Genomic DNA, 27747 nt, shown 5'->3' with positions numbered 1-27747 from the left:
GTATAATAACTTTCACTCAATGAATCCTTATGAGGATTCATTACACACCTTCATTTCTTCTATTCATTTTGACTGTGTTTTAGACAGTGCCAATTGTCAACTGCCATGTGCCAACTACACCCCACTCCCACCCACAAGGCAGTGAGGTACTACTCAGTTTAAGTTAAGTGCCTAATGGGTAGAGGCTACCACCCAAATTGCAGAGGGATTGGGCAAAGGGCTGGTTTTTGGTGAATTGTTGAAGGTTTAGTGTCTTTGAGGCAGATTTGGGGCATAAAGTTGGATCTGGGGTGGAAGAGTGTGGTGAGGTGGTAGTGCCTAATGGGTGGAGGCTACCACCCAAATTATTATTATTTATTTATTTATATTATTATTATTTTTACATTTATATCCCGCTCTTCCTCCAAGGAGCCCAGAGCGGTGTACTACATACTTGAGTTTCTCTTTCACAACAACCCTGTGAAGTAGGTTAGGCTGAGAGAGAAGCAACTGGCCCAGAGTCACCCAGCTAGTTTCATGGCTGAATGGGGATTATAACTCGGGTCTCCCCGGTCCTAGTCCAGCACTATAACCACTACACCATGCTGGCTTTCTAATTGCAGAGGGATTGGGCAAAGGGCTAGTTTTTGGTGAATAGTTGAAAGTTTAGTGTCTTTGAGGCAGATTTGGGGCATAAAGTGGGATCTGGGGTGGAAGCGTGTGGTGAGGTGGTAGTGTCTAATGGGCGGAGGCTACCACCCAAATTGCAGAGGGATTGGGCAAAGGGCTGGTTTTTTGTTAATAGTTGAAGTTTACTCATCTTTAAGGTTTTTCCCTATAAGGTATAATGGAGGTTTCAGCAGCCCCATAAGTGCACTTGGAGGGTGCTGGGGTGGCCCAGAGTGAGTGGTGGTGTAGTGCACATAGGGTGCCAGCCACTCCCATGGGGTTGCTAACCCATGGGGTACAGGGCTCTGTTGTTTCTGAGGTGGTCTGAGTGTAGATTCTATGGTAGCAAATGAGAGTGGATTCATGGTTTGTATTGAAAATCTCATTTGCTACCAGAGAATCAACACTCAGAACACCTCAGAAACAACAGAACCCTGAACCCCATGGGCTATAAACCCATGGGGGTGGCTGGCACCCTCTGTTCACTACACCACCACTCACTCTGGGCCACCCCAGCACCCCCCAAGTGCAGTTATGGGGCTGCTGAAACCTACATGATTTCATATGGAAAACTTCAACAATTCACCAAAAACCAGCCCTTTGCCCAATCCCTCTGAGGTGTGAATTCTCATTCTATCATAGCAAATGAGATTTTTTTTCAATTAGACAACTCTCATGACCCCACTTTCACTTTTTCACACTCTCAATTACTATGAATATGAGGAAGTAATCAATTTAGCACACTTCACCTTATGAAGACAAACCTCAGAATTCACCAAAATTCACCCCTCTGCCCAATCACTCTGAAATTGGGGACGGGTGGTAGCCTCCACCCATTAGGCACTATCTACCAGCCCACCCCACTCCTTTGGGGCAGATCCACTTTCTGCCCCCAATCTGCCCCAAAGACACCAAAACTTCAAATATTCCCAAAAAATCAGCCCTCTGCCCAATCCCCCTGAAATTGGGGTGGTAGCCTCCACCCATTAGGCACTACCACCCCACCCCACTCTTTTGGGGCAGATCCACTTTCTGCCCCCAAACTGCCCCAAAGTCACTAAAACTTCAAAAATTCTCAAAAAATCAGCCCTTTGTCCAATCCCCCTGAAATTGGGGTGGTAGCCTCCACCCATTAGACTCTACCACCCCACCCCACTATTCTGCCCCAAAGACATGAAAACTTCAGAAATTCACCAAAAATCAGCCCTTTGCCCAATCCCCCTGAAATTGGGGTGGTAGCCTGCACCCACTAGGCACTACCACCCCACCCCACTATTCTGCCCCAGGCCCCACTTTCTGCCCCAATCTGCCCCAATCTGCCCCAAAGACATGAAAACTTCAGAAATTCACCAAAAATCAGCCCTTTGCCCAATCCCCCTGAAATTGGGGTGGTAGCCTGCACCCATTAGGTACTACCACCCCACCCCACTCTTTTTGCCCAGATCCCATGCTATGCCCCTGAACTGCCCCAAAGTCACTAAAACTTCAAAAAATCCCCCCAAATCAACCATGAACCGAATCACCCGAATTTTTCATGCCCGAAATTCGGGTGATTCGGCTCAGGCCTGAAAAATATTGGGGGACATCGGGGGTGATTCGGTTCAGCCCCGAATCACCCGAAATTGCTCATTTCGGGCACAGATCGTTCTGTGCCCGAAATTTTTTGCACATCCCTACCATGTAGTCTGGCAGAGTATTTTCCATAGTGGCCAACCAGAAGAGGGACATCTAGTTGTTGTACACTGCCTAGAGCCTCTGGATGGGGTAGTTTATTATTATTATTATTATTATTATTATTATTATTATTAGTTGTTGTTGTTGTTGTTGTTGTTGTTGTTGTTGTTAATATAATGTCAATTAGCTCTCTCCCACTGCTGCTTCTGTGAGTAAAAGGGATCTTTGCATGTGCACACAGCTATGCTTTGTTCACAGAAAGTGTGTGTAGCCATAGGGTGCCCCTGCAGGAAAGATTAGGCTACAACACATATGAACAATAACCCATAGATATTTGTTTGTTTGTTTTTTAAAGCTTAATTATTAACCCAAAGTTTCAATTTTTATGCTTTTTGCAAGTCTTGGCTCTCTGAGTGGGTGACATATTGCACAAGGGTATGTCAGACCAGTGGCATGTGCATGCAAGTTGTGAAACTGTGCAAACGGCACAAACACAAATAGATGCAAATGATGTTACATAAGAGTATGTCAATTCTTTCCAGTGGGATTACTCTCATGCAACATCATTTGTGTTTGTGCAATTCATGCAGCTTCCATGCACACAATTTTACTGGGTTGGCGTACCCTTGTGCAGATTGTCAGACATGTAGAATCCAGAGGAAAGAGTTGTCGTATGCAAGGACAAGGCAGTGGAGTGGAATCAGGAGTATTAACAGTTTAATTAAATAGATTTTATGTACGGGGGGCAAGTGCAGACTGCTTTTCACTGCTCTTGCTGCTGGCTGTTTTGTTAGCCCTGCTTCTGCTCCAGGACTTAGATACAAATAAAAATACAAAGTCCCATTCAAAAGCTGGCCTGGATCAGGGCATGGATTAACCAAAAACACCACAAGACACTAAAGTTAAAGTTTTCTCAAAGTCTCTGCAGTTGAAAAAAAAACCACATTTTTGGTAGGAGCAGCTCCCAATTGCATGAGAAATCTTGGAAAACAGTAGGGATGTGTGAAACGATTTGGGTACAAAATGATTTGTACCCGAATCTGCCCAATTCAGATGATTTGTAGACAAAACAAATCACCCCTGTCCTCAATTACCCAGATTCGGGTACAAAACAAATGACCCCTGATCTGGATCCAAAAAAATTGGAGATTTGGACCTCCATTTTGTGGCCAAAGCAGTTTGCGTGGTAGTGCCCAATGGGTGGAAGCTACCACTCAAATTTCAAAGAAATTGGTCAAAGGGGTGATATTTAAAGAATATTTGAAGTTTATGATTCTTAGAGCTTTCCCCCCATAGGGAATAATGGGGATTTTAGCAAAATTATAGTTCCATGTGGGGGGCACCAGGGTGGCCAAGAGTGGGTTGTGGTGGGTGGTAGTGCTCAATGGGTGCAAGGAAACTACCACCCAGATTTCAAAGAAACCAGGCAAAGGGGTGATTTTTAAATGATTTTTGAAGTTTATGCATCTTTAAGTTTTTCCTATAGTGAATAATGGGGATTTCAGCAAAGAATCTACTTAGTTATAACTCCCTGGTGGGGGGGGCATCATGGTGGCCTAGAGCAGGTTGTAGTAGGTGGTAGTTCCCAGTGGGTGCAAGGAAGCTACCACCTAGATTTCAAAGGAATTGGGCAAAGGAGTGGTTTTTAAAGGATTTTTGAAGTTGGCATGTCTTTGGGGCAGATTTGGGGTAGAAAAGGGGTTGGGGGGGCAGAAGAGTGAGCCAAGTGGTAGTGCTCCAATGGTTGCCTGCTACCATCAAGATTTCAAATAAATTGGTGAAAGGGGTGATTTTTAAATAATTCTGAAGTTTGTGTACCTTTAAGCTTTCCTCCCATAGGGAATAATGGGGATTTCAGCAGCCCCATAACCCCACTTGGGGGGCACCAGGGTGGACCAGAGTGAGTGGTGGTGTAGTGCACATACGGTGCCAACCACCCTGAAACCCACAAGCCCATGGAACACTGGGTTTTGTTGTTTCTGAGGTGTTCTGAGAGTAGAGTTTTTGGTAGCATTGAATCCACTCTCATTTGCCAACTTCAAAAATCATTTACAAATCACTCCTTTGCCCAATTCCTTTGAAATCTGGGTGGTAGCTTCCTTGTACCTATTGGGCACTACCACCCACCACAACCCATTCTGGGCCACCCTGGTGCCCCCCATGTGAAGCTATAAGGCTGATGAAATCCCCATTATTCCCTATGGGGGAAAGCTTAAAGATGCACAAACTTCAGAAATTATTTAAAAATCACCCCTTTCACCAATTTATTTGAAATTTGGGTAGTAGCTTCCACCCATTGGGCACTACCACCCACTCCACTCTTTTGGCCCCGGGACCCTTTTTAAAAACCCAAATCAATTCAGATTCAGTTTCCAAAAAATTGGGTACAAATCAAATCTGGGGTGATGCAGGGGGTCATATTCAGACCCAAAACATATTGGGAGTGTTTCAATTCAGATCCAAATCTACACACAAAAACCAATTCGTGCACACCCCTAGAAAACAGATGTGTTTTTTATGAGAGTTCTTTGGAAAATTTAGTAACTATCAAGTTGATTCCAAATTGAGGGTGGGAACTAAATCCCTCCAGAGTGTTGCAAATGAAGCATGCTCATGTATTTTCTACTCCATACCCTTGAAATGAGAGTGAATCCATTGAGAGCCCTTTATTCTTTAAAATCTGGGGTACATGCAAAGGTATGCCAGTGCAAAGATTCCAGAACTGTTCTTATAAGCCTCTTGAATATTATGGAAGAGGTCAGGAGATGAGGAATTTGTCTTTGTTCTACTACAAAAATGCCTCTTCACAGTTACAGCTGTACCTTGTAGAGGAAGCAGTAGACAATGTTTGCCCTTGAACTGGGGGAATAATGATACTACAAGTGATGGACATTCTTCTTTTTCTGGTGCTTTGAGCCCATCCAATGATCTTAAGAGATGGTTGTTAAGGCACATTTATTAATCTAGACTTTGAATTAAATTTACAGAATCTATCATTGTTTTATATTGTTTTAATGTTTAATGTTATAATATTTTAGTTTATGTTATTTTATTGTAAATTGTCCAGAGATGCAAGTTTGGGGTCATATGCATATGCTAAATGTGCTAAACAAACAAACACATAAATAAATGGTAGTACATTTGATACAGTAGTTCATAGAGAACACTTGACTATTTATTTTTATTTTTATTTATTTATTTACATTTTAACCCCACTTTCCTATCATAATGCATTTTCAAGGCAGTCTCTCATTCAGGAATTAACCAGACTCAGACCTGATTGGCTTCAGAAATTATTTATTTATTATTTATTGTTATTTACTCAATTTTTATACCGCCCTTCCAAAATTGGCTCAGCAATGTAGTTATATCATGTACTTTGAGACAAGATGCTGTACAATTCTTAGAATGTACAGCACTTTGCCTGGACTGAAAACTGGTTGAAGGACAGGAAATAGAGCGTAGGGATAAATGGACAGTTTTCACAATGCAGAGAAGGAGGAAGTGGGGTCTCTCAGGGATCTGTACTGAGAGCAGTGCTCTTTAACTTGTTCAAAAATGCCAAATATGCAGATGACACCAAACTACTTAGGGTAGTGAAATCCAAAACAGATTGTGAGGATCTCTCCAAACTGAGTGAGTGGGCAACAAAATGGCAAATGTGGCTCAGTGTCAGCAAGTGTAAAGTGATGCATATTGGGGCAAAAAACCCCAGCTTCACATATACACTGAGGAGCTCTGAGCTGTCAGTGAATGACCAGAAGAGAGATCTTGGGGTCATGGTGGACAATTCATTGAAAGTGTCGACTCAGTGTGCAGTAGCTGTGAAAAAGGCCAGTTCCATGCTAAGGATCTTAGGAAGGGGATTGAAAATAAAAATGCTAATATTTTTATAATGCCCTTATACAAATCTATGATACAGCCATATATGGAGTACTATGTGCAGTCTTAAGAAGGACATTGTAGAACTGGAACAGGTGCAGAAGAGGGCAACCAAGATGATCAGGGGTATGAAGCACCTTCCTTATGAAGCAAGGTCATAGCATCTGGGGGGTTTTAGTTTGGAAAAGAAGTGACCACAGGGGGACATGACAGAGGTGTATAAAATTATGCATGGAGTAGAGAGAGTAGACAGTGATAATTTTTTCTTCCACAACATCTTTTTCTTCCAGGGGTCATCCCATGAAACTGAAAGCTGGGGAATTTAGGACCAACAAAAGGAAGTACTTTTTCACACAGTGTGTAATTTTTCTATGGAATTCTCTGCCATGGGATGTGGTGATGTCCACTAGCTCGGATGGCTTTAAAAGGGGATTAGACAAATTAATGGAGGACAGGTCTCTCAGTGGCTACTGGTCTGGGGACTATAGGCCACATCTAGCTTCAGAAGCAAGATGCCTCTAAATACTAGTTTCAGGGGAGCAATAGAGGTCATGCCCCCACCTTTTGCCCATGGTCTTCTCAGAGGCATCAGGTGAGCCACTGTGTGAAACAGGGTGTTGGACTGGATAGGCCTTGGGCCTGATCCAGCATGGCTGTTATCATCTTCACACCCAGTGAAATGGGCACCATTGCTCCATTGTCCCATTTTACAAATAGAAAGTGGAGGATCAAAAAAAATGTGCGTCCCCCCATCACCTTTCTTATTTCCTTCCATCTTTAGATCATAATGGTTCTGTGGTCCAACAAACAATTACCACTGAATATCTTACTGTGCTGCACATTAAATGACTATTCTATTTATACGTTTCTTTATTAAGCAAAGTCTTTGAGGCTTCTGAGATTCTTCAGCATGCAGAGCAATTCAATAGGCCCCACAAATTTATCATCAGGTAATTATTCATTAAAAAAAAATTGGAGCAGATGTCCACTAAATGAGTAATTTGCTACTTGCCAACAGCTACGTCTGGCAGGTTGTTAAGCAGGTAAATAGAAAGAGGTTAAAAACATGAATAAAACATGAATGGAGCAGCTTAAGACACTTTGATCCTCACACAGATAAGAAGAATTTATGCAAGAATAGCAGGTGGAGCAGGATATTCTGTGACAACTTGTTGATGAAAGCCAATATTCATGTGGGGAGGGGATGGCACATTGCCTATAACCTGCTCATTTCTACAAACCTTCATTGCTTGAGATGACCCAAAGAATAAAGGAAAACATGTTTATTATTGATAGCATGGCCCCTTGGGCTCCAGGCTTTCCTAAGTATCAGCCTACCAAAAAACCCCAACAACCTATGGCATAATTTAGATATACTCTCCATGTAGGAAGGATAGGGCCTGGAAGTTGAGAAGCCGGGAGCAAAAATGTGGCTGAACGCAGGGAGAATACTGAAAAGGAAGGGGGTTGGCCAAAGCAGGAAATGTCTTTCTCTTCAGTACCTGAGGTCAGGTGTGTAGTTTAATTATTTATTTATTTGTGTCCAGTGTATCTTTCAGTTCACTTATTGGATACCCCAGGAGAGCTAGCAATAATAATTAAAACAGTGAAACAAACAGTACATCATTAAAATAATATAGAGATGAATAAGATGGCGATAAAATAATATATATACAAGCATATATATATATATATATATATATAGAGAGAGAGAGAGAGAGAGAGAGAGAGAGAGAGAGAGAGAGAGAGAGCATATGACTGAAGTAAGAGCATTTCGCTCAGGTCAATAGCATGCTGAAATAATAGTGTTTGTTTTAAACCTGGCATCTGAAACCCAATAAAAAGGGAGCTAAGGAAGCTCCTAGCATGGGGAGTTCCACAGCCTGGGTGCCATGCCAGGTCTTATCTCATGTGCTCATCCACCATATGTCATACAGTGGTGGGATACAGGGCAGGGCCTACTTTGGGAGCCTGTGTGAACCTGTAGGTTATATGGGAAGAGGTGCACTTTAGTTGGTGTAGAGTGGTGAGAAAAAGACTGAACTACACTTCAGGACTTCTTCAGTTTGCGTCTTGCCTCTGACATGAGCTCACTAGGTGACCTTAGATAAGCTGTCATGCGCAAAGCGGGCATAGCCTCGAGCTCTGAAGAGCCCAAGTGAGTGCTCTCCTGTCATTTCAGGCAGCGCTCACTGGAAAGAGAGAAAGGGAAATATTTATTTATTTATTTATTTTAAAATATTTCTATACTGTACCATCCAAAACTTGCGTCTCTGGGTGGTTTACAATTAAAATAATTTAAAACATCAAATCAATTAACAATTAAAATCATTTAAAACATTAAAAACATTTAAAACCCAGTATTAAAAATTTTAAAACTATAAATCTAATTAAAAGTGAATAAATGCGGGTGAATAAATATTTCTTCGGTGCCTTTTTAAAAAGTTGCCAGAGATGGGGAGGCTCTTATTTCAACAGGGAGCACATTCCATAGCCTAGGGGCAGCAATGGAGAAGGCCCGTTCCCAAGTAGCCACCAAATAAGTTGGCGGCAACTGCAAACAAACCTCTCCAGATGACCTTAACAGGTGATGGGGCTCATAGCGAAGAAAAGGTTCTCTTAAATACCCAGGGCCTAAGCTGTTCAGGGCTTTATAGGTAATAACCAGAACCTTGCATTTTGCCCAGAAACATATTGACAGCCAGTGTAGTTCTTCCAAGAGAGGAGTGATGTGGTCTCTCCGGGATGACCCAGATACCAACCTGGCTGCCGCATTCTGAACCAACTGCAGTTTCTGGACTGCATACAAAGGCAGCTCCATATAGAGCGCATTGCAGAAATCCAGCCTAGAGATTACCAGCATACATATCACCTTTTTGAGGTTGTTCATCTCAAGAAACTGATGCAGCTGGCAAATCAGCCGAAGCTGAGAAAAAGCACCTCTGGCCACCACCTCAACCTGGGACACCAGGGAGGGTTTTGGATTCAGAAGCACCCCCAGATTGCGTACCTGCTCCTTCCAGGGGAGCGTGATCCCATCCAGAACCAGCAGATCAAAATCTTCTCCCAAGTTCTGACCCCACTCAAGAAGTACCTCTGTCTTATCTGGATTCAGCCTCAATTTGTTATCCCTCATCCAGCCCATTACTGCCTCCAGGCAGGCATTTAGGGAAGTTATGCCTTCTCCCGGTGAAGTTGACATGGAGAAGTAGATTTGGGTGTCATCAGCATACTGATAACACCCTGCACCAAACCTCCTGATGATCTCTCCGAGCAGTTTCATGTAGATGTTAAAAAACATCAGAGACAATATGGAGCTCTGAGGGATACCATACACAAGTTCAGATTTTGAAGAACAACAGTTTCCAAGGGACACCATCTGGAATCTGCCTGTGAGGTAGGAGCGGAACCCCTGCAAAGCAGTGCCTCCCACTCCCAGTCCCCTCAGATGTTCCTGATATATACTATGGTCAATAGTATTGAAAGTTGCTGAGAGATCCAAAAGGATCAACAGAGTCACTCTCTGTCATGCCTCACTCGAGGACACTGTAGAGGAGTGGGGGACAGGCAACGTACTAGAAGGTGGGGCAGCACCTGAGGAGGAGCAGGCCGGTAATGTGAATGGGGAGATAATTGAGACAGGCCAGGGTGACTGTTTGGTGCAGGAGGGGCCAGCAGGGCTGGATAACCTTTGGAGAAAAGGGTCAGGATCTGAGCCAGAGTTTGAACGGCCACTATCTGCTCAACGACACAGACGGGAAAAACGTCAGCAACAGGTGAGGGGATTATGGAGGAATAATCGGCTTGTGAGGAGGCAGCAGGAGCCAGATTGAATCTGTGGCAGCTGATGGAGGTGGCGTGTTGATTAAGTGCACGTGGCTGCTGACTATAAATCAGGCAGTCTGTGCCTTGAACAACTGCTGGAAACAACACGTCAAATTGACTTGAGCCTCTGTCGGAGAGGAATTTGGGCTTCTCACTCCTCACTTCCCTGGTGAGATTGTTAAACCTGTCCATTTAGCAATAAAACTGAAACCTAAGCTACTGACTATTGTATCATATATCTCTGGCCAGCGTCTTCCATCAAGTGAGCTCATGACACACTCCCTCTGTCAATTCCCAACTGATGATCTTCTATCGGGCCGACCAAGGCAGTCTCCACCCCATAGTCTGCCCGACAGCCAAAGAGATGCTTTCAGGCAGCAAATACTGCCTGAAAAAGACAGGGAAGCACTTGCTCGGGGCTCTCTGTAGCCCGGGTGTGGGCATGGGCGGTGGGGAGTTCACTCGGGGCTCTTCTGGAGTCCAAGCCATGCCCCCTGAGGGCTTCAGTGGCCCCTTCCACTGGCGGCCCATGTTCTTTGAACCCATTTGCACAAGGTGGCTCCGCCCCTGCTGTTTACAGTTGCCACCGGCTCGTTTGTAGCTACTAAGGACTGGGCCTTCTCTGTGGCTGCCCCAGGGCTCTGGAATGCACCCCATTTCAACATAAAAGCTTCTCCATCTCTGGCTGCTTTTTAAAAGACCCTTAAGACACATCTATTTTCTCAGGCTTTTGGTTATTAATTAATTTTAAATTGCTTGTTTTATTTTGTAAAATTGTTTTAATCATTTTATGCTGTTTTATATTTGTATTTTAAATTATGTACGTTGCTTAGGGATACAAATATCATAAATATGATAAAATAAATAAATAATATGTCTATGGAAGTACTTTTCACTGATAAGCACAACTACATTTTGACATACAGACAAATCATTACTTCTCTCAAAAAATGTGAATACCAACCACAAGGAAAGGTGATTAAAGCAGAAAGTGATTAAAGCACTTTCCTTTAAAAAAGGAAAGACAGAAAGTTGGAATAAGGGCATGAAATCCATCATTTGTATAACCTATGAAAATCACTAATGACTTCACATTTCAGTCACTAGGTTTATTTCTTGACAATACTTATCTTTTCAACAAAACCACGACAGCTACTATACAGACAGGTTGCATAATTGGGGTACAAATTATAGTATTTGTGATTGGGGACATGCTAGCATTCCTTTTACTTTTGGAATCTGTACCAGAGAAAATGTCAGCTCAGGCTTTTCTAGTACAATGTGTGTATTTAAAAAATGCAGAATATTCTGCTAAATCCCTCCTATCTTTGAGTTGAGACTGTATATGCAAAGGAAGCATACTGAAGGGATTAAAAACATGGTAGAAAATTAGCATTTTAATACATTTTATTCGATCCAGAAGGGACAATAGGTGGGTTTTCAGCCTCAGTAAATTCACTTTAATGGCAATAAATAGTTCAGACAAAGTTGTTACCAGCCAATGCCATTCATAAAGAGAGCTACAAGAGGGATCTTTCTCGCTAAGGCAAAGCTTAGTAGGTTCAATATAAAACAGAAAGAAACCTGGCTTATGCAGATAGCCAGCCTACTGAGAGAAGGCTCTTCAGCTGTTTGTTTGTTTTGCTTTTAGCAGAAGTTTTCCTTTCCCTCCGGTGAACCACATTGCACATTACGGATCAGTTAGGCTTTCCAAAGTTTGCTACTGGTGTTCACTGTAGTAAACATAAACAATATGAAAGGCAGGCACACATGCCTAGATTCACAGTGAGCAGCTGTTAGGGGGCTACAGTTAATGAGGGTTCCCTAGCTCACACCCCAGGCAATGCTAGCTCCAGGATTTTAAGGACCCTTGGGCAACACACCCTCCATACACCCTCGTAACTGGGAAGAGATGACAGGACAAGAATGCTGTCGCCCTGCTTCTGATTTTATTCATGAGCCAAGCAAAGTGAGAAATGCAGAGCTATTTAAGGAGTGGCTCCTTTGCCTTTCCAGGGGCCTTCAGCAAATGCCCAGCTGAGGCATTTGTTGCCCCAGCCCCTAACCCCAAGTCTAGGCTTTTAAATCACAGCTGCCATGTTAAATGTCATTCACCTGTTGCTTATTGAGATCATCTGGAGAGGTCCGATTATGGTTGCCGCCAGCTTGTTTGGTACCATTTCAGGACCAGGCCATCTCTGTGGCTGCACCGGGACTTTGGAATACCATCTCTGTTGAAATAAGATCATTCCTTCTCTGTTAGCTTTTAGAAAGACCCTCAAGATGCATTTGTTTTCTCAGGCTTTTAATGGAATTAATTTTAAACTATTTAATCTGTTTTTAGCCTACATTCCAGTAGGCTTATGAGATCACCCAGCATTCTGTGTGTGTGTCCATCCTTGTGTGTGTGTGTCTCTGCCTATCAACTTTGCAATGCTTGGACACATAGAGACACCACAATGGCATAGTTTGTGATGTTGTCATCCACCCCAAGTTATGATGGAGGGCGTGTAAACATTTGAGGTGCAAGTGGGCTAAGTTGTGAACGGCCTAACCAATTTGAACCAAATTTGCTACTGCTATAGGGACACATAGGGACACCTCAATGTCATAGTTTTGATGATGTCATCTACTCCAGTTCAAGTTGGTGGACATGTGAATGTTTGAGGCACAATGGGCTAACTTGTGGGCCATCAAACCAGTTTGAACCAAATTTGGTAAAGTTGTAGTGAGTGACACAGAGGGACACTCAATGCCACAGTTTGTGATGATGTCATCCACCCTGATTCAAGATGGTGGATGCATAAATTTTTGAGGTGCAACTGGAATAACTTGTGAACCGCCTAACCAATTTGAACCAAATTTGCTACAGCTCTGGGGACACATATGGAGACCTCAATGGTGTAGGTTGTAATGATGTAATGATGTCATCCACCAAGATTCAAGATGGCAGACAAATGAATATTTAAGGTGCAAATGGAAAACAATTTGGACCAAATTTGGTACAGTTGAGGGATGCATAGGGACATCTCAAACACATAGTTTGTGATGATGTCATCCACCCCAGTTCAATATGGTGGACACATGAATGTTTGAGGTGCAAGTGGGCTAACTTGTGAACTGAATAATCAGTTTGGACCAAATTTAGTCCAATTGTTGGGACAGTGAAAGGAAAATAGGCAGATTAGTTCTTATTATAACAACTTGTTATTTTATGAGATTGTTCTTATTTATCTTGTGAAATTGTAACTGGTTTTTTTCTGTTTTATACTTGTGTTTTAATGTTGTACACTGCCTAAAGATACACATATCAGGTGGTATAAAAATATGATAAATAAATAAATAATAAAATGAAATAAATGTGAAGCATTTCTGTGCTTTATTATTCACCGAAAGCAGAAATTCTGTGAATTCCTGTATTTGTGTAAAGCAGAGCAGTGATTGAATTTAACACAGAGAGCTGCTGGGTCTAAGGCCACCCAGCAGCCACACCCTTTGATGTAAAAGACCAGCCCTTTAAACCCGATATGTGGCCCTGCCTGTTTCTGCCATTCATAACAACATTACGAGATAGAAATATACTTCCATTTCCCATAAATTTCTTTTAGGTCGCATCTGCACATCAAGATTTCCATGCTACATTTCATGAGCTGAATTTCATTTACTGTTCATGTAGGCTTGTTCCTGTCCTTCTGTAGCATCTGCTTGTATCAGATTAACTCCTGCTTGGATTATGGGTGGCACTGACATTTTGAAAAAGTAACCTTGTTAGTCAATTTCAGAGTTCCTTTCACAGCAAAACGTCTGTGAATTTGCAATTGCTATTGGAAAAGGGAAGTTTCTTGGGTTTCCCCCCCTCCTCCATGCATTATTGGTGTTTGCTATACACGGGCATGCAATGTATCAACAAGCCAGATACAGCGAAGCTCACCATGAACTAGATGTAAGTGTGCTCACCAGGATGTGGAAATATCCTCTGTATGGTGGAAATGGACAGCAACTGCATAAGCCAGTTTGGATGATATAATCCTGAGCATCCATAATGTTAAGAGGAGTGAGTGTGCATCAGAACCCCCACTCAACTGATGTGCTGTCCCAGGCCCCACGTGGTCACAAAAGGATGGGATATCTGAATTGTTCTCTAATTGCATGTTTGATGTGCAACCATGAAATTAGGGGTCATTTTGGAGAGTCTGTTCTCACATGATCATGCAGAGTAGAGATGACACATTTGGTAGGCAAGGAGTAGTGGCATGTCCCTGCTCTTTTTTTGTGTGATGGGGAGGCCATCCAGGTCCATATTGTCCAAACCAGCCCCATGTGAATCAAGGTGAGTTTTCACTGAATCGATCTGTGCAGTGTACAGACAAACATTGCACCTACTTATGTTGCACATGGCCTCCTTTTCCACGACCATCACCATGACCTGGCACAATAATGGGCACTAGCTGGGCCAGGCACAGAGCATCTGCACCTCTAGTTCCCCCCCCCACCCGCCAACTGCTGTTTTCTCCCGCCTGTTTTCTGCCGCCATTTTCTCCTGGCTCGCTGTTTTCTTTGCCTGAGCACCTTCTCTCCTGTCTGCCACCACCTTCTCCCTCCCACCCCCCTGCCACCATCATTTTCTCCCCTGCCCACAGACTTACCTGCCACCATCACCTTCTCCCCACTCACCTGCCTGTCTGGCAGCACTGCTTTCCTCTTCTCTTGCCGGCAGCTCACACGTGAACTCTTGCGAGAGCTGCCATGCATGAGATTAGCGACGGGTATGCCTAAGAGAAAGATAGATAGGTAGGTAGGTAGGTAGGTAGGTAGGTAGGTAGGTAGGTAGATAGACAGATTCTGTGGTTCAAAACCAAGCATTGTAAATTTTTACCATATTGGAGTGGCTGCTATTTGATGTGATGTATTTTTTTATTTTATTTTATTTATCATATTTATATACTGCATAGATAGGTAGGTAGGCAGGTAGATAGTGTCAGTGTCAGTATTTGTTAATTAATTAGTTTGTTAATTAATTAATTAAAATATGAATTAGAGGTGTGAACAAATTGTTTTTTGCTATTCAATTCAACCTCGTATCAAATCACAAAAATTTGAATCGATTCATCAGATCAGCCAGCCATTTCAGAGGGTTCAATGAATCAAGTAGAAAATTCACCAAAAAAGAAAACAAAAAATAAATCATGAAATGCCCATAAGGAACAATTCTGACTTTTAAAAAAATGTTCTCCACCCCCCATAAGATCCTGTGGTGGTTTAGGGTTTTTTTTAAAAAAATTAAAATAGCCCACTTGCCCATTTCATTGGTGGGTGGGTGGTAGGTAGCACCCATAATGTCATACAACACAACCCACTTTGGTGTCCCAAGAACCTACCCATGGGGAACAATGGGGTTATCTGAGTTCCCCATTGTTCCCTCTGGGTGAAACAAACAGAGTGCAGTGCACAGATTTTGCAACCCTGCCTTGAAAAACAACACTGCAGAACAGAAACAGTACACACAGTCACTCCCAACACAGAACTACACATTTTGCCAAACACACAGTCCAAAGATGACCACAAATAAATCACCAATCATCAAGGGGGGAAAGCCCGCCAGAATGGCTGCACAAATAGCATGAATCAATTTGTGCTGAATTGAGGCTGATTTGATTTGACTTGAAATCAGCCCCTTCATTTAAGGGGAGATTTGATTCGTGGTTGAATCCATGAATCGCCCCTGATTTGGCCCAAATCAAATAGAACATCCCCAATATGTATATCCTGCCTTTTGATTCAAGAACCACAAAATGAACTTACATTTACAGTAAACTGAACAGGAAACAGGACAACAAATTCAATGGCAGCAACAAGCTCAGAGTGCTACTGGATGCACACATGGGACCAGGTCTCATGGTCTGTGAGACCCAGTTTGGGGCTGTGAGCGCGAAGGGAGCCCTGGGCGGCTGGATTGGCTGCCTACATGATTGCTGGCTCTGAGACGGAGCCGGCGGGGGCTGGGGAGCTCAGGCTGCGCGGCTCCTGGAAGCCCCAGTATGCCCTGCACAAGCGTGCTCGGCATACTGGGGAGACCCCTGAGTTGGGAGGCGGCTTTTCTCCTCCTGGTCAGGGATCTACTCACAAGTAGCCATGGCACGGAGCTGCACCGTGGCTACTCACGAGCAGATAGCCCAGGTTTGTGGAGTGCTCGCTCTGCAAACCCGGGCTAAGGGGCGGGCTACAGGAGCGGGTTAGCCGCTCCAGAACCACCGGGCTCGGCTGCGAGCCCGGTGGTTCTGACGGTCAGCAAAAATCAGGCTAGTGGAGGCCCGATTTGCTGATCATCAGAATAGCCCCAGAGTCTCAGTAATTCAGAGGCTCTTTTGAAATCATGTGGCAGTTTTATAATGTAGGCTACATCAATTTACTACCAATTGCTTGACAGCTAACAAGGAGCATTTAATGATCTGCCACCATACCCACTTTGCCATAGCACAACATCGGCTGAATTCAGGTGTAATGCTAAGCCGGCATTACACAGGGCAGATGTTGGAATTCCATTACAACCAAATGCATGCAACCATGGCTAAAGTGACCTGTGATTTGCCTCGCCAGATTCCAGTTTGAATATTCATTAAAGTTCATCGCTGAAACCTGAGGTTTGGCAGCCAAAGAGGCGGGTCTCACGATCAGTGAGACCCGCTTTTGCTGCTTTTGCTAAGCCCGCTCTCCCCACAGACGATCCCGGCGGGAGCCCTGGGAGGCCAGATTGGCCACCCACATGATTGCGGGCTCCGTGACGGAGCCGGCGGGGGAGCTTAGGGGCTGTGCAGCCCCTGGAAGCTCCTGTATGCCCTGAACAAATGCGCAGGGCATACTGGGGAGACCCCCGGAGCCAGGAGGCAGCTTTTCGTCTCCCCTCTGGGGGTCTCCTCATGAGTAGCCATGGCGCGGAGCTGCGCCGCAGCTACTCGTGATCAGAAAGCCCGGGTTTGCAGAGCACTTGCTCTGCAAACCTGGGCTGGCGGGGGGCTAAAAAATGGGCTAGCCACTTGTAAGCCACCAGACTCGCCTGCAAGCCCAGTGGTTTACACAATCAGCCAAAATTGGGCTAGGCTCTCCTAGCCCAATTTTGGCTGATCGTGAGAATAGCCCCAAAGTGTTATGTCTGACATGGACACCACCTTAATTGTGGTTCTGTGAACGTTTTTGAACTGCAGTCATAGAGATGGTGTCATACACCCACCCAGGAGCATGCCTGCTCCATGCCTGAGGTGCTTTTCACTGGCTTCCTCTCCGAGCATTCATCCAACCCCTTCTGTCTCTGATCCAACAAAGCAGTTGTCCAGCAACAAGAACACAGCCACTTCCCATCCCAAGCTTGTCAATCTGTCAAGTGGCAAAGTCACACAGGAACAAGATGGTGGTGGTGCAATCGCTGTCAGAAGAAGTGCTGGCATGGCATGTCATTTAAAGTGGTTTAAATGCCCTCTCCATCCAGGGTAGGTGGATCATTCTGAAAATGCACAATTGGGCTTGGCATTCCCCCTTTAATGTCTTGGCCAATGGCAGTCACTCTGGTGATGTGCTGACACCTTGCCCACAGTCTGGTGATGCAAGTGCTCCAGGCCTTGCTGGGATACAGCCTGGTTGGACCAGGAAGAGGAAGGGGCTCTCCTCTGCTGAAACCGGAGGTTGCCAGACTGTGGTTGGACAAATGTCTGCAATGCAATTTACATTTTCAAATTGAAAGTACAGCTTTGTCAACCTCCGCTTATGTGAATGTGGTCATGGTTTACATAAAGAAGAAAGAGCCAACACAGTAAATTCTTGGGTTGCATTTCTAAAGAGAGAGTTTGCATCTTTCTGGAAAGTTCAGTTAAATGTGCAGGTTTCAGTCTTTCATGACCTAAGAGGTCTGGGACCAGAGTTACCTCAAGAGCTGCCTTTTCCCAAGTGCACCTGCTAGAGCCTGGAAATGAACTTCAAAGGCCCTTCTCTTGGGGCTTTGAATGGCATTTGTTTGGTAGATACCAGAAACAGGGCCTTCTCAGTGGCAGCACCAAAGCTTTGGAATACCTTCCTCAGAGATAGTCGACTGGCTCCCTTCCTATCTGTTTTTGAATGGAAACTAAGCATTTTATTCCGCAAAGTCTTTCAGTTCTGATGGTTTTATCAGTCAGTGTGTATTGGCTTTTTCTGCTGTTTTGAATATTGTTTTAATATTGAATTTTTATTGCATATGATCATATTTATTGTATTTATTATGGATTTTATTATTGGTAATTGCCTTGTGCTGCATTTGTGGGAAAGACAAAATAAACATCCATGAAATAAAACAATAATAGCCTAGCAAATTTAATTCATAGCTCCAGGAACTTGTCAATAAACTACCATAATATGTGCCATATGTTTATCGGGGCTTCTGCTTTTGACCTCCTCCAGCACAAAGTGAAAGCACATCTGCAAATCCAGTCAACTTTAGTCATCTTTTATCAGGTGGGTTCCTAACCTGGAGCAGCTTTCCAGTCCAGTGGATTCCTTTCAGTTGCTATTACCACCTATGGTGGAGAAAATAATAAAATTGAAAGGTAAAACTTGAAAGCTAAACTTTCTAACAGAATTTTCACAGACACATACTTTCTGGACACATATGGATCTGTTTATGTCAGTATGTACATTCTCTTTACACCTGTTATGGCATCCCCAAGAAACACCCATTGTGGCAAAGGAGCAATGTTGGTTGGTTGTGCCGTCGAGTCAGTGTTGACTCCTGGTGACCACAGAGCCATGTGGTTTTCTTGGTAGAATACAGGAGGGGTTTACCATTGCTTCCTCCCATGCAGTATGAGATGATGCCTTTCAGCACCTTCCTATATCACTGCTGCCTGATATAGGTATTTCCCATAGTCTTGGAAACACAACAGCGGGGATTCAAACCAACAGCCTCCTGCTCTCTAGGCAGGTTACTTCCAAAAAATAGCCTTCCAATATCAGATCATGCCCCTGACATGTAATGCCCTTATACAAAACTATGGTGCGGCCACACCTGGAGTACTGTGTACAATTCTGGTCACCACATCTGAAAAAGGACATTATAGAACTGGAAAAGGCACAGAAGAGGGCAACCAAGATCATCCTAGAGCACCTTTCTTATGATGCAAGTCTACAACACCTGGGGATATTTAGTTAAGAAAAAAGACTACTGCGGGGAGATATGATAGAGATCTATCAAATCATGCATGGTGTGGAGAAAGTGGATAGAGAGAAATTCTTCTCCCTCTCCCATAACACTAGAACCAGGGGTCATCCCATGAAATTGATTGCCAGGAAATTTAGGACCAACAAACGGAAGTACTTTTTCACACAATGCATAATCAACTTGTGGAATTCTCTGCCACGAGATGTGGTGACAGCCAAAAACCTGGATGGCTTTAAGAGGGGATTGGATAACTTCATGGGGGAGAGGTCTATCACCGGCTACTAGTTGGAGGGCTAAAGGCCACTTCCAGCCTCAAAGGCAGGATGCCTCTGAGTACCAGTTGCAGGAAAGTAACAGCAGGAGAGAGGGCATGCCCTCAACTCCTGTCTGTAGGCTTCCAGTGGCATCTGGTGGGCCACTGTGTGAAACAAGATGCTGGACTAGATGAGCTTTGGGCCCGATTCAGCAAGGCTGTTCTTATTAATGATTTCCGTGATCACAATAGGACATTATCAATTTTTATCACTGCCTCTCTCTCTCTCTCTCTGGGATACATTACATGGTAGTGTTTTGGACATATGAACTGCCCCAAATATAGTATTCTATCACTCTTTTTTTCATTGGAAACTCATGCTTAAGAGTTGCTGGCTGGTTTTTAATTAGAATGTTTCCTGTACCCTCTAAAAATAACAGATAGTTCAACTTACTGGAGTTCCAAATAGATCGCTGAGAGTTGATAATGAAGTTTGAAAGTCATGTCACAATTCTTATGGATAGTATTGGAGGCATGCCAACAGTAAAACATACACTCTTTCTTCTTTTCTGCTTCACTGGTTAGAGAGAAAGAATTTGCTCTTCAGTTATATAGCATCCTGCTAATGATGCTCAAATATGAGTGTAGATACAAAGAAAAGTCTGACCTTGTTGCCATATTACTTGTTTCCAGTATTTTTATATCTATATTTTTACATCGAAGGGGGTGCTAAAACTGTGGGGTTTGAATAGCTTTTAAAAAAACTTTACCTACTTTTTCAATGAAGTTTTAAAATGCATGTTTTTTGCTGTGGTGTGCAAATCTCTGGAGTATCTTCTCTCTCCTAGAAGGGAAATATACACAAGTGTATATGCAGTACACTTGCTAATCTGTTCAGTCTGTTGAAAAGCAGGCATGTGACCAGACAGGTTTTTAGTATTAAAAGAAAGAAAGGGTTTTAGTATTTAAAGTATTACAATATTTCTGCCTATGGCCCATAATTCTGAGTGCAAGTTGACTTGCATTGTTATATTATATTATTGTTGTTGTTATTATATTAAAAATAAAATAAAAAACAATGCAACTCAGTTTCTAACCAAAGCACTTGACATGTATCATCCTAATGTAACCCTTACAACAAACCTGTAAGGTAACTGACTATTATTATTCAGGGATCATCTTGATCTGAGAAGAGGAAATACTGACACAGCCTGAGGAGCTGCCATTCTCCAGCCCCACCCTCCCACAATTGCCACAACAGAGCAGCTGGGACCCTCCTGCTCTGACCCTCTGGGAGGAGAGATAAGACACAGCAAATGAGATCACCTGATTTAAGAACATGCCAAGATGTAGCTCTGTAAGCATTTTTTACTTATACTGATCATTGTGATGCTTTAGAGAGGTTAAAGTTCAAAAGTAAAATGAGGTTTATTGAAGGGTTTTTGCTGTACAGGAATAGAAAATAATGGTTAATAAACAATATATTAAACTAACAAGACCAGCAAGACCAACAAGTTACAAAAGACTATGTTACAGCTCACAAAGAGGCAATTTGGCTTGAGTTTTCAAATTAAGTTCACTCAAGCCTGACAAGAGAGAAACAGGCAGTTTGGGATTTTAGAAGGAGTAGGAGGAAAGGGAGTAAAAGGTTTGAGAGCAGGGCTTATATACTATCTTGCTCCTTTCCAGAAGAAGGCTGTGAACCCTTGCAGCTCGGTCATTACTGAGAGGGTCATTACTGAGAGGCTTCTCTCCTCTGAGGCAGGCAGGAAGGCGGAAAGGTGGGAGCGGGCACCCAGTGACCAGACAGAGGTCCGGGAGCCAGGCAAAATTAAAAAAATGAACCAGAATCTTGCAGCCAGGAGTGCTATGCAGACTGGGTTAGGAAAAAGGCTGGTCTGGAGATGAAAAGGAAAGCTGAAGTGAGAGTCAAGGCAGGGCAAGATGGAGGTGCCTGTGCCAAGATGTAGAAAATGCTGGTGGATCCAAAGAAGAAACACCTGGTAAATCTGTGGTAGGGATATGAGTAACCCAGGAGGCACTAGTGACCCAGGAGACACACTGACTGATTGTGTCTTGAACTCTTATAGGAACATATAAGGGACATATGTTCCTATGAACTCTTATAGGAACATATATAGGTTGTCAGGAGTTTAGTATCTCTCCCCCCGCCCCCCAAAACCAGAATTTGGAGTAATCAGTTACCTGCTGTGATGTGTTTAAAGAGTTTTTCGCAGATAAAATCTCTCGGATTCGGGGCAGCCTAGATGGAGACTCCACAATTAATTTGATGTCTGAGCTGGAGGTGCCAAACAACTCCTCTTATGTGATTCGACTAGATCAGTTTCAGTTTGTGACTCCTGAGGATGTGGGCAAGCTGCTTGGATCGGTGAGGCCTACCACTTGTTCTCTTGACCCTTGTCCAACATGGCTTGTTCTATCTAGCAGGGAGGTTGTTGTAAACAGCCTGGTGGATATCATAAATGCTTCTCTGAGGGAGGGCAGGATGCCTCTTTGTCTTAAGGAGGCAATCATTAGACCTCTTCTAAAGAAGCCTGCATTAGATCCCTCAGAGTTGAGCAATTATAGGCCTGTTTCCAACCTCCCATGGCTGGGCAAGGTAATTGAGAGGGTGGTGGCCTCTCAGCTCCAGGCAGTCTTGGAGGAAACTGATTATCTAGACCCATTTCAAACTGGTTTTTGGGTGGGCTATGGGGTGAAGACTGCCTTGGTGGGCTTGATGAATGATCCCCAATTGGGAATTGACAGAGGAAGTGTGACTCTGTTGGTCCTTTTGGATCTCTCGGCGGCTTTCAATACATTTATTTATTTATTTATTTATTTATTTATTTATTTATTTATTTATTTATTTTATTAAATTTATATACTGCCCTTCCAAAATGGCTCAGGGCGGTTCACAACATGATTAAAAACGATTAAAAACAAATTAACAATTTAAATCAAACTATTAAAACACAATAAAACCAATAAAACAGCTAAAAGCCCTGAAAATCAGGGCAACAGTTTAAAACAGTTTAAAACAATTAATCATTTAAAACTCTGGAAGGCCAGGCCAAATAAGTACATTTTAAGGGCTCTCTTGAAGGACAGCAATGATCTCAAATTACGAATTTCTGCCGGGTATGCATTCCATAGCCCAGGAGCAGCTACAGAGAAGGCCCGCCTCTGCGTCGCCACCAGACAAACTGGTGGCAACTGGATACGGATCTCTTCAGATGACCTCAACATGTGGTGGGGATCATGTAAAAGAAGGCTCTCTCTTAGATAAATTGGACCTAAGCTGTTCAGGGCTTTGAAGGTAATAACCAGCACTTTGTATTTTGCCCGGAAACATATCGGCAGCCAGTGTAGCTGTTTCAAAACAGGCATAATATAGTCTCTCCAGGTTGCCCCAGAGACCAATATGGCTGCCACATTCTGAACTAGCTAAGGTTTCCGGACTACGTACAAAGGCAGCCCCATGTAGAGCGCATTACAGTAGTCAAGCCGGGAGGTTACCAGCTGATGCACCACTGTTTTGAGATCATCCTCTCCAAGGAATGGGCACAGATGTCAAATCAGCCGAAGCTGATAGAAAGCAGTCCTGGCCATGGCCTCCACCTGAGATACCAGGGTGAGGCCTGGGTCCAGGAATACTCCCAAGCTGTGCTCCTGCTCCTTCTGGGGGAGTGTAACCCCATCCAGCAAAGGGAGATCTAACTCACCCCTCAGATTCTGAGCCCCCACAATAAGCACCTCCATCTTGCTTGGATTCAGCTTCAATTTGTTCTCCCTCATCCAGCCCATTACTGCCTGTAGGCAGGCATTTAGAGAATGAGTGCCATTTCCTGAAGATGAAAAGGAGAAGTAGATTTGGGTGTCATCGGCATACTGATAGCACCCAGCACCAAATCTACTGATGACCTCACCCAGCGGTTTCATGTAGATATTAAAAAGCATTGGTGACAGAATGGAGCCCTGGAGGACTCCATATAACAGCTCCTGTTTTGAGGAGCAACTGTCACTAAGCTCCACCATCTGGAATCTACCAGAGAGATAGGAGCGGAACCACTGCAAAGCAGTGCCCCCTATCCCCAACTCCCCCAGGCAATCCAGAAGGATACCATGGTCGAAGGTATCGAACACCACCAAGAGATCCAGAAGAACCAGCGGAGTCACACTCCCTCTGTTGATTCCCCAGTAAAGGTCATCCATTAAGCCGACCAAGACTGTCTCAACCCCATAGCCAGTCCTAAAGCTAGTTTGAAATGGGTCTAGATAATCAGTTCCCTCCAAGACTGCCTGGAGCTGGTCGGCCACCACCCTTTCAATCACCTTGCCCAACCAAGGGAGATTGGAGATTGGCCTGTAACTGTCCATCACTAAGGGATCCAAAGAAGGCTTGTTTAGGAGTGGTCTAATCAATTCCTCCTTCAAACAAGGGGGCACCCTACCCTCCCTCAGTGATGCGTTTATGATATTAACTAGGCCATCTCCAACAATCTCCTTGCTAGATAGAAGCAGCCAAGTCGGGCAAGGATCCAGAGAGCAGGTGGTAGGCCTCACCACCCCAAGCAGCTTGTCCACATCCTCATGAGTCACATATTGAAACTGATCCAATCTAAAACAGCAAGAGGGATTGCTGGACAGCTCCTCCACAGATCCTGCAAAAACAGTGGAGTCCAAGTCGGCCCAAATACAGGAGATCTTGTTTGCAAAAAACCCATTAAAGGCATCACAGCAGAATGACCCCAGGGACTGATCTGAAGTAGAAGGAGCAGAAATCAAACTCCTCACAACCCGGGATAGCTCCGCTGAGCACGAACCTGCAGCCGCAATGTGCGCAGACCAAAAGCTGTTTTTTGCTGCATGCACCGCAACCGCATAACTCTTCAAATGGGTGGCATGCTGTATCCTGTCAGATTTGAACCGAGTTCTCTTCCACTTGCGCTCTAGTCGCCTACCCAACCGCTTCAGTCCCTGCAACTCCTCAGTATACCAAGGCGCCATTTTTTCAGCAGGTCGGAAGGGACACTTAGGAGCAATCATGTCTACTGCCCTGATGAGTTCCCTGTTCCAGGTTCCCACCAGGGCATCGACAGAATCACCGGCCACACCAACGTCAAAATCTTCCAAGACCTTTTGAAATCCCACTGGGTCCAGCAACCTTTTCGGCCGGACCATCCTTATAGGTCCACCAACCCTACAGGGGTGGATTGCAGCTGTGAGACCAACCTTAACCAGGTAGTGGTCCGTCCATGGCAATGGGGAAACCACTGGATCCCCCACCCACAGAACACCCCCCTGATCCGTACAAAAGACCAAATCGAGTGTGTGGCCGGCAACGTGAGTTGGTTCAGAAACTAATTGAGATAGGCTTATAGTTGACATGGCCACTATGAACTCCTGAGCCGCACCAGACAAGCCAGTCCCAAAGTGGATATTGAAGTCCTCCAGCACTAAAAGTCTAGGAGACTCCAATACCAACTCCGCGACCAGCTCCGTTAGCTCAGTTAGGGAGTCAGTTGGGCAGCGGGTGGACGGTACACCAACAGAATCCCCTATTGACCATAGTATCCTTCTGGAACGTCTGAAGGTGTTGTGGGTGGGAGGCATTGTTTTACAGTGGCTCCGCTCCTACCTCTCGGATAGATTCCAGATGGTGTCGATTGGAGACTGTTGCTCTTCAAAATCTGAGCTTAAGTATGGTGTCCCTCAAGGCTCTGTACTTTCAGCAATGCCTTTTAACATCTACATGAAACCACTGGGAGAGATCATCAGGGGATATGGAGCTGGGTGTTACCAGTAGGCTGATGACACCCAGATCTACTTCTCCATGTCAACTTCTTCAGGAGATGGCATATCCTCCCTAAATGCCTGCCTGGAAGCAGTAATGGGCTGGATGAGGGAGAATAAACTGAAGCTGAATCCAGATAAGACAGAGGTACTTATTGTGCAGGGTCAGAACTCTAGAGACAATTTTGATCTACCTGTTCTAGTTGGGGTCACACTTCCCCAAAAGGAACAGGTTCGCAGTCTGGGAGTACTTCTGGATTCACACCTCTCCCTGGTTTCCCAGGTTGAGGCGGTGGCCAGGGGTGCTTTCTATCAGCTCCGGCTGATACGCCAGCTGTGCCCATTTCTCGAGATCAATGACCTCAAAACAGTGGTACATCTGCTGGTAACCTCCAGACTTGACTTTTGTAATGCGCTCTATGTGGGGCTGCCTTTGTACATAGTCTGGAAACTTCAGTTGGTTCAGAACGCGGCAGGCAGGTTGGTCTCTGGGTCATCTCAGAGAAACTATGTTACTCCTTTACTGTTGGAGTTACACTGGCTGCCAATAGGTTTCCAGACAAAATACAAAGTGCTAGTTATAACTTACAAAGACCTAAAAGGCTTAGGCCCCCGGTACCTAAAAGAGTGTCTTCTTCATTATGAGCCCCACCACCCATTGAGGTCATCTGAGGAGGTCCGTCTCCAGTTACCGCCAACTCGTTTGGTGGCTACACAGACATGCGCCTTCTTGGTCACTGCCCCGAGATTGTGGAATGCGCTCCTTGCTGAGATACGATCTTCCCCATCTCTGGCAATTTTCAAAAAACACCTGAAAATCCTTCTTTTCACCCAAGCTTTCCCAGCTTCCTAAATTGTGGGGGTTTTAATTTCTGGTTTATTTTAAAATTCAAAACCCGATTTCGGGGTTTTTAATTACTGTAATTGTTTAATTGTTGTTATAAAATGTTTTTTTTAATTCTTATTTGTTATATTGTTTATTAATTTGTTTTATCTCTTTACTGTTTTAGTGGTGTGTTTTAATTGTAAAACGCCCTGAGCCATTTTGGAAGGGCGATATACAAATCAAATATAAACAAACAAACAAGCAAGCAAACAAACAAACAAACAAACAAATAAATACATTCTTACCTGAAGGTATTATGCTGATCGCACATTGAAAAGGTTGACAATAGGGACAAAGGACAGGACGAGGCATTGTCCTATTCAGTTCTGAGGAGTGGACCGCTTGTTGAACAAAGGCTGGGAAAGATCTGAAAAGACATAAGAACATAAGAACAGCCCTGCTGGATCAGGCTCAAGGCCCATCTAGTCCAGCATTCTGTTTCGCACAGTGGCCCACCAGATGCCTCTGGAAGCCACAGGCAGGAGTTGAGGGCATGCCCTCTCTCCTGCCATTACTCCCCAGCAACTGGTAACCAGAGGCACCCTGCCCTTGAGGCTGGAGGTGGCCCACAGCCCTCCGACTAGTAGCCATTGATAGACCTCTCCTCCATGAAGTCATCCAAACCCGTCTTAAAGCCATCCAGGTTGTTGGCTGTCACCACATCCTGTGGCAGAGAGTTCCACAAGTGGATCACGCGTTGTGTGAAAAAGTACTTCCGTTTGTTGGTCCTAGACCTCCTGGCAATCAATTTCATGGAGTGACCCCTGGTTCTAGTGTTGTGTGAGAGGGAAAAGAACCTCTCTCTCACCACTTTCTCCATGCCATGCATGATTTTATAGACCTCTATCATGTCTCCCCGCAGTCGTCTTTTTTCTAAACTAAAAAGCCCCAGGTGTTGTAGTCTTGCCTCATAAGAAAGGTGCTCTAGGCCCCTGATCATCTTGGTTGCCCTCTTCTGTACCTTCTCCAGTTCAACAATGTCCTTTTTAAGATGTGGCGACCAGAATTGTATGCAGTACTCCAAGTGTGGTCGCACCATAGTTTTGTATAAGGGCATTATAATGTTAGTCGTTTTATTTTCAATCCCCTTCCTAATGATCCCGAGCATGGAATTTGCCTTTTTCACAGCTGCCGCACATTGAATAGACATTTTCAACGAGCTGTCCACCACAACCCCAAGATCCCTCTCCTGGTCCGTCACCGACAGCTCAGATCCCATCAGCATATACTTGAAGTTGGGGTTTTTCATCACAATGTGCATCACTTTACACTTGCTAACATTGAACCGCATTTGCCATTTTGTCGCCCACTCCCCCAGTTTGGAGAGATCCTTTTGGAGCTGCTCACAATCCGTTTTGGATTTCACTACCTGGAAGAGTTTGGTATCATCTGCAAATTTGGCCACATCGCTGCTTACCCCTGCTTCTAGATCATTTATGAATAAATTAAAAAGCACCAGTCCCAGTACAGATCCCAGGGGGACCCCACTTCTTACTTCCCTCCATTGTGAAAACTCTCCATTTATACCTACCCTCTGTTTCCTGTCTTTCAACCAGTTAGCAATCCACACATGTACTTGTCCCTTTATTCCATGACAGC

Source organism: Hemicordylus capensis, chromosome 2 (genome assembly GCF_027244095.1).
Source record: "Hemicordylus capensis ecotype Gifberg chromosome 2, rHemCap1.1.pri, whole genome shotgun sequence".
Taxonomy (NCBI): domain Eukaryota; kingdom Metazoa; phylum Chordata; class Lepidosauria; order Squamata; family Cordylidae; genus Hemicordylus; species Hemicordylus capensis.
The sequence above is the reverse complement of the archived record's forward strand: the minus strand, read 5'-3'. Positions refer to the sequence as shown.